A 7,800-nucleotide genomic window follows, 5' to 3' on the forward strand; every position below is an offset into this window, starting at 1 on the left:
TAAGAATACTTCTAATGCCTGACAAGTGTTTGGGTGGCATGTACTTGCTTTATTTTCATATCTTTGAATGTAAAGCTGCTCAGAAAGTGCTATGGGTAATAACTAAGAAATCTGATATTTCTTTGCAGTATACCTAGTATGCATATATTCTATAAAAAGTTTAACCCTTAAATTTTTTAACCTCTTATAAACTCATGAAAACTTACATCACATGAAATTAACTTGGTTTGGGTTATTACACATAAAACTGGTTGTTTTTTCAGTATGTGTTTTGTTTGGTGCTGATTTCTCCAAAAAACTAACTTTGTATTGTGAGCTTCTGATCCTTCAACCTTTGGTTTTAACACTTCAGAGATTCATTTTTATCCAACAAATAGGGCTTCCAAACTTAACTTGGAAGGACTTCCAGGATGTTATAAGAAATGGCTGCCTACCGTGATGCCATAGGGTAGACAGATGTATTCTTTAAACCCAACATTTTGGAATTGTTTTTTAAGAATTCATGAGGGCAAATGCACTTCAAAGTAAATCAACTCCAAATACTAAATAATCTCATTTGCTATTCTGTTTTTTTCTTAGCCGTGTTAAAATTCAAGACCTATTTAATTCAGTTGGACTGCACCAATTTTACTTCGTTTTGCAGAACAATCTCTCTTGTACTCTATACCTGTGTTAAGTTCATATCATCCTTCTAACACAGAGGTCTTGTACAGCTCTATCATTTTTTAATATTTTTTAAAAAACATTTTGTGTGAGCATTCACATGCCTTTGTCCCTTGGCTGGTAATATGCATAGTACAAGAATTTTTCATGGAATGCCTGGACTTTCTTGCTCCATTTACTCTTTATTAACACGAAGACTTTATGTTCTTATCAACCATTATACTGAATTACTTTTCTAGCAAAATCTTTGCATGGAATTAAGTCTACAACATTGTGTTCAGCACAGCAGCAGAGTAAGAGCTGTTGCTGTTTGCCAAACTGAAAGTGGAGTTCTTTGGTCCCTTCTTCTCATTCTCACATCCGCAATCTATTTTTATGTAATAGACACAGCAGTGGAGTGAACAAGGTGCATAGCATTAACAACTGCATTTCCAGGTGTGATCTCTAGTCTTATTAGGTTTTATTTTTTTGTCTTCTTGTACCACTGCAGCTCCACCCAGATTCCAGCTTCATGCTTCATAGCTTTAGTGGCGAGCCCAGAGGAGAGGCACTTGTGAATTTTCCAAGTCTGGATCTAGCTATGAAAGCAGCGGCTGAGAAAAAAGGACAGCTTCTGGGAAGCCACTATGTAGAACTGTTTCTGGTCTAATTAAACACTTTTTTGGGGATACAGAAAGAATGTCATACTAAACACTGTGCCTTTTTCAAAATAAATTTTCCCTAGCCACCCAGGCAGCAGCAAATATGCCTTTTCAGCATAATAGAGTGGGAGATGTCCTGTGTTTAGTTAGAGAAATGTCTTATTCTATGCTAAAGATAAAGTGAAACAAAAAATTATGCAGTTAATATACTTAATTCCTTATATGCTTGTGTGAAAATAAGCAAACCCATTCCTGGTATCTAGTTAATTCTGAATACAATCTAATAGCACTTCAGCTAAGTGGAAAGTGAAGCTTGAATCATTCAGATTCTTCTGTGTGTAGCTTTTGAGCTTACATTTGACAAAGTGTCTGGGTTTTGTAGAGTTTAAATGTCTCTAGAAAGTTCTTTTGGAGTGCATAGCTTTCCCAGTTCGAAGCTTAGGTCATACCGGTTTGTTCTTGACTGGAAAATACCAGGATGCTGAACCCCAAATGCAATTGTGCTTTTTTAATGTTTCAATTAGATATTGTTTTGCAAAAGCCATATTTGTCTTGCCAATATGCTGCTGTCAATGTGTTAAGCAAAAAAATTAACCCAGTAAAAGCAGGAAAGTCCTTCCTGCTCACCCATAAATCCCTGCCCCAGCCCCAGAATTTTTGTCTCTACAGGATGAAAATGGCACATAAACCTGAGTACTAATAAGTTATATTTTTTATTTAAGCATAATAGCTTTCAGATACTGTATTAAATATTTCTCTGTAGTTTATGTGCATGCAATTTGTTTACATCTTTACTTACTTTATATGTATATTATGAAACAAGACATGTTGACATCTAAATCCTGTAGTGCATGCTTCTTTCTTTCTCTCTGTGTGTGTATGTACATTAGATAGAAGTACTTTTTCTTGTCATGTAGCATGTGTTTAAGAAGAGACATCTGCTGTAGAAGCACTAAATTGCTTAATTTTAACTGTGCCTTACTTCAAAACCATTCCAAGTGCAATACCAGCAGAGCAAAATGTAATGAAACCTATTGTGACATGTTCATGGATATCTGGATTGATCTTACTGTTAGTGTACAATTTGAGTTGCACTTAATGGAATGATGTATGTTTCTTTATATTACAACAAATAAAGGAGATTCTTATGATGCATATTGGCTTATGCTTTGTTTTAATATATTTTAATGGAGCGTCATTGTCTGATAAATAACCTTTTACTAATTTTTCTCCTAGATCGAGGTAAGCATATGTACGTTATGAGAGTGGGTTATGATTTTTTCTTACACATGGTGGTAAGCCAGAAAAAGGTATGATACATATTTCTCTTGTAGTGGAACACTTTTTAGGCAACACAATGAAACAATTGATAAAAGCACCTAGTCTTCTTATAGCTCTTGCATTGTTTATACGTGCTCTGCTCCTTGGCAGGTTGGGTGAGCTGAACTAGGGCTGGAAGGGAGCACCTCCAGTAACACACCAGCCATGTTCACATGTACACATTCCCCATGCTCTTTGAACACCTCTATGCACACAGTGGTAGCGGATTAGTTTGTAAGTGCAGTCCTATGCTAACACGATCTGTAATGACTAACCCACTCCACCATGTGCACTCTGTATCTAGCTGTCCAGTAAGAAAGAGGGCTGGCTGGCATCAGCGGCAGTTTTAATCCCTGTTTAGCATGAGATGATGGAAACCAGTTACGGAAATTGAACGTGGCTGCTTGTCTGTGTGCTTGGTACAAAACCTCACATGTTGGATTGGAGTAATGTGCATATCCCTCTACTCTGCTCTCATGAGACCTCACTTGGAGTATTGTGTGCAGTTCTGGTGTCCTCAACATAAAAAGGACATGGTGCTGTTAGAACAAGTCCAGAGGAGGCCACAAGGATGATCAGGGGACTGGAGCACCTCCCATATGAAGACAGGCTGAGAAAGTTGGGGCTGTTCAGCCTGGAGAAGAGAAGGCTGCGTGGAGACCTCATAGCTGCCTTCCAGTATCTGAAGGGGGCCTACAGGGTTGCTGGGGAGGGACTATTCATTAGGGACTGTAGTGATAGGACAAGGGGTAAGGGGTTCAAACTTAAACAGCAGAGGTTTAGACTGGATATAAAGAGGAAGTTCTTTACTGTGAGGGTGGTGAGGTGCTGGAATGGGTTGCCCAGGGAGGTTGTGAATGCTCCATCCCTGGCAGTGTTCAAGGCCAGGCTGGATGAAGCCTTGGGTGATATGGTTTAGTGTGAGGTGTCCCTGCCCATGGCAGGGGGGTTGGAACTAGATGATCTTGAAGTCCTTTCCAATCCTAACTATTCTATGATTCTATCTTACCAGTTATCTGTAAAACTGATGGCAAGGGAAGTGGTAGCAGTTTGGTTAGATCAGAGACTCTGGGAGGGTGGAGGGGGGTGTCTACCCACAGGCCAGACCTGAAGACACTTTCACTCTGAGCTTTCCTGCTTGTATCGAAAACTCTGTGGCCTTGCCTAGAAGAAGTGTGAAAGAAAATGGTAGTAGAAGAATAAGTAATGCACATTGGTCCAGTATTTAAATATATAAATAAAGGTGTCTCTGCCCCTCCTTGCCCCCCTCATGGGGTGTGCTGGTAGCTCATGCTGCCCCATCCCCTCAGGCCACCACAGGGCCGAGGCAAAGGAGGCTGCGACTGCTTCTAGGTGTTTTGTCCTTTTCCCTGAAGAAAAACAGCCTGTACCAGAGTGATTTCCCTGAGAGGTCAGCCCCAGGGTAGGTAGCAGAGGAACTCTCAGGATGCTGGACAGATGGGTGAGGCCTTGGGTAGCCATCCTGCCCATCAGGTCAGGGGCTCCCTCCACCATGTCCCAAGACCTAGCACAGAGTCATAGAATGGTTTAGGTATGAAGCAACCCTAAAGCTCATCCAGTTCCACCTCTCTGCCACAGGCAGGAACACCTTTCACCAGGCCAGGTTGCTCCAGGTGCTAAGCTGGTCTTGAATACTGCTGGGGATGGGGCAGCCACAGCTTCCCTGGGCAACCTGTGTCAGGGCCTGACCACCCTCACAGGGAAGAACTTCCTAATGCCTAATTAAATCTTTCCTCTGTCGGTTTAGATATGACTGTGTTTTCCCCAGCTATTTGCACAGCTAGGCAGCATGTGCAGTTGGCATTTGAAGTTTTCTTGCACCAAGCTAAGGAACAACCCCCAGGCAGTTAAGCCCACCCTTAGGAGAAGTGGTCATGTTGAGACTATTTTCAGTGTTGGAAACTTCAGGTATAGCAAATAACTTCTGGAAGTTAAGGTGTGCTTACATTTATACCCCAGCTGCACTTCTAGAAGCAGTGTCAGGTTGGAGCTCCTTACCTGCAATTTGGCAGTAGTGGCTTTATAGCCACTTTCAAATCCAAGAGTGCTCCTTTACAAATGGAGCATAAACACATCAAGCAACTTGGAAGGATGGCTCATGTCACTGGAGAAGGCTGGGGGCTTGTGGTAAGGCCTAAATTTTTTTATTCTCTTTGTATATATTTATACCTTGTGATTGTCTTTTTAGACTGCTCTGTTCCAGAAGCTTTATCAGAGGTACTGCTGTCTTTACATGTGTATGATCTGATGGAATAAGAAAAATAATTACAGAAAGTGTTAAGTTTTAATTGCTTCATCAAAGAAGAAGTGGAGTTTGGGAAAGAACTGTGATTTGATTGTTACTGTTGTTAAAGAAAAGGTCCTCATGCTCTGTCATCGGCCACAAAACTTGTTTCTCCAAGAGAAGCTTATTCTGTGCTTACAAAATGCCTTACCTGCCCTTCTATTGCTATATTAAATAACTGAGGAGCAGAATTAACATTGTTTGTCTCTTGGTTTCATGCTTCTGATAACACTAGTTTAGAGGTGACGCATTTACTCATGCATTTCTGCTCCCATTCTCTTGATACTGATAGTTTTGCTGAGAATCTATTTGTGTTGGTCTACTCCAGTTTGGAGAGAAGATAATTTATTTTTATTACTTTTATTTGAGATGAGGTGAGACTGGAGAGCTTGAAATGGCCATTTGCTTTTTTAATAGCTGCAGGTGTGCCTTCAGATCAGGTGTTTTGTGCTGGAATTTATTCACCTGAAGAGAGCAGACTCCCATTAGGCAGGCTTACGAATTCCATTTATTTTGTGTGGAATAAGATACTTACAACAAACTTTTAATAGTGAAACACAGTTCCTGATTTACTAAACACTCTTATTTAAAAAAAAAAATCATTCAAAACCTTAAAATCCTAAACTTAAAACCTAACTTAAAACTTAAAACCTAACCTTAACCCTTATTCAAATAGTATTTGTTTCATTTCAGCCAGTTAAAATTAAGCAAAAGCCAGTTGAATCCTGTTCTGTATTGATCTGTGTTTGACAACAACCCTGGTAATGAGTTTTGAGTCTACCACTTACAGTATCTTCTAAAAGGTGATTGCATCTAAAGATAACCTGAAATAATTTAAAGAAGAAAACTCTCCTGCTATGTGGCACAGTTTGCCTGTAGTCAGTTTCAAATTTTGCCTTGTTATATGTGGGGTTTTGGCTTTTTTTAAAGCAAACCCAAAATAACAAGAGGCCTAACTTTGCTTGTTTGTTTGTTTCTTTTCCTTTTTTTTCTTTTAATACAGTCAGGTGAGGGCCACTGTATTATTTAGCTGGATAAGTGGTTGGAAATGTACACATACAAATAAAGATGATGTGTTAATCTAGACTCGCCCATTGCCATTTCTTATTTTACTTTGTATATTTGGTGATTAAAAAAAAATGAATTAGTTATTTAATGGTGCATTCTGTGTGCTTGCTGATACTAAAAAGTATAGTTTAGGTAAAATGCCTTCTGTTCTGTAAACATTACTAAAGTACTGTTATAATTTTGTGGTTTTGATGTTAGCTGTATCTTTGATAAACTATCTTTTGCAGTGGATTTTTCTTGGTAATCTTTATTTAGTAGCACTAGTAGGGGCTTTTAGATTTGTCAGGAGTATCAGTGGAGTTTTTGGTATCTACCACCTACACTAATCTTTGATACCAGTAGATGTCTCCTTCCGATAAGGGTTTGCAAGTACGTGCTTGAGCTAGAAATGCTCAGGGGCCTGAGAGCTTTGTTGTTAGCATTGCAGTAAAAGCTTCTGCATACGTACAGATGTCTACAAGTAATCTGGTGTCTGGTAGTCTTAAAATTGGAGGTCATTGTGTTTCCCGTAGAACAGCTGATTTTCTTTTCTTAAAAATTTTGTTTTCATTTTTCTATTTTAAATGTTCTCCCCAGAGAACGGGGTTCATTGATATTTGATAGGGTTGCTTTGAAATGTACAAATATATTTCAAATTGTGAAAATTACAGTAGTATCTGGCTCCAGTTGGAAAAATAAACTTTTAAAAACTGCTCTACAAAAAGAAAACTTGAATTATTTTACAAATCCAGTAGAAATTGTTGGACAAACAGCATTTTCAAATGTGACCCTGGATGTGAGCACAATATTAGAACACAAGAGACTAAGGAACCAAGAAATGAAAGCAGAATGACTCTTTCATCTTCTGGCTTTAAGAAAAAAAAATATACATATATACCAATAGCATAAAATTAGGGGTTTACAATTGATTAAATTTGGTAGCAAAGCCCTGTCTGAGCTGTACATACGCTTGCTTGTGATGGCTCTCTGCTCCCAGTTGGTGGCTAGATCTGAGTGTGGTGCTCATGCTTTCCTGATTGATTTACTTGCTCTTGGCCTGGTGGTTGGTTCTTGGTTTCCTTGTGCAGTATAATGGCTTCAATATTGTCAGAGTTTCTCTCAAAGAGGTGGTAACTTGTTCAGCTCTTCATTGTGGGGGTTGTAAACTATAGTTGGCAGTGTTCTTGCTGTTTTGAATCCTGTTTCCAGCCCACTCCAGTTCCACAGCTGCTGGATATCCTGGCATGGTGGCCAGACGTACAGGGACACCAGTACTTGCCCTTCTGCAGCTGTCTTTGCAGAGCAGATTGGGTGTTGGAGCTCAGCATGAGAAGAACTAGACTTCACATTTACTTTGCCCCTCCATGTAATGTTCTGAATCATCCTGTGTGTGTTAATTTCCCCTTGTTCTTTGGTCATGTTGAACACCATGAACCAACAGTCTTCAGAAATTCTCTTTGTAAGGATCTTATGGCACATTAATCACTCAAGCTAGAGTGTGTACATATACAGGAGAAATATTCATAAAAATGGGGAGGGGTTTTCAGTGTTTAGTATTAGATCTTCTTGTGTTGCTCTGGCACTTGCCATATTTTGGGACTGTCTTGTTTGAGCAAATTCCATTAAATTAGGAATGACTGGGGGCATGGGGAGTTGTATGTCAATAGTTCTGCTATGTAAAAAATTAAACACACATGGCCTCCCACAAGCCTTAGCCTTCAAACACGTGAATTGTCTTTGTAGATTTTTGTTGCTTTGAAGCATTCCCTGTATTGAGTGTCGTTGTCGTCATTTAGCCCCAACAAGGCCCAAACCTGACTCCAC

At 39.4% G+C, this 7,800-nt stretch overlaps 1 protein-coding gene across 7 annotated transcripts in view; it reads left to right on the forward strand.

Moving 5' to 3' along the window:
- Positions 1 to 2,459, forward strand: part of ESRP2 (epithelial splicing regulatory protein 2) — a 50,718-nt gene extending 48,259 nt beyond the window's left edge. For all 7 annotated transcript variants that reach the window (XR_004081006.2, XR_004081009.2, XR_004081007.2 and 4 more), the window contains one exon: positions 1,154 to 2,459. The gene's annotated coding sequence lies outside the window, so the exon portion shown is untranslated. The remainder of the gene's footprint in view (positions 1 to 1,153) is intronic.
- Positions 2,460 to 7,800: the final 5,341 nt, after the last annotated feature.

The sequence above is a fragment of the Melopsittacus undulatus genome, chromosome Z, assembly GCF_012275295.1.
Source record: "Melopsittacus undulatus isolate bMelUnd1 chromosome Z, bMelUnd1.mat.Z, whole genome shotgun sequence".
Classification (NCBI taxonomy): domain Eukaryota; kingdom Metazoa; phylum Chordata; class Aves; order Psittaciformes; family Psittaculidae; genus Melopsittacus; species Melopsittacus undulatus.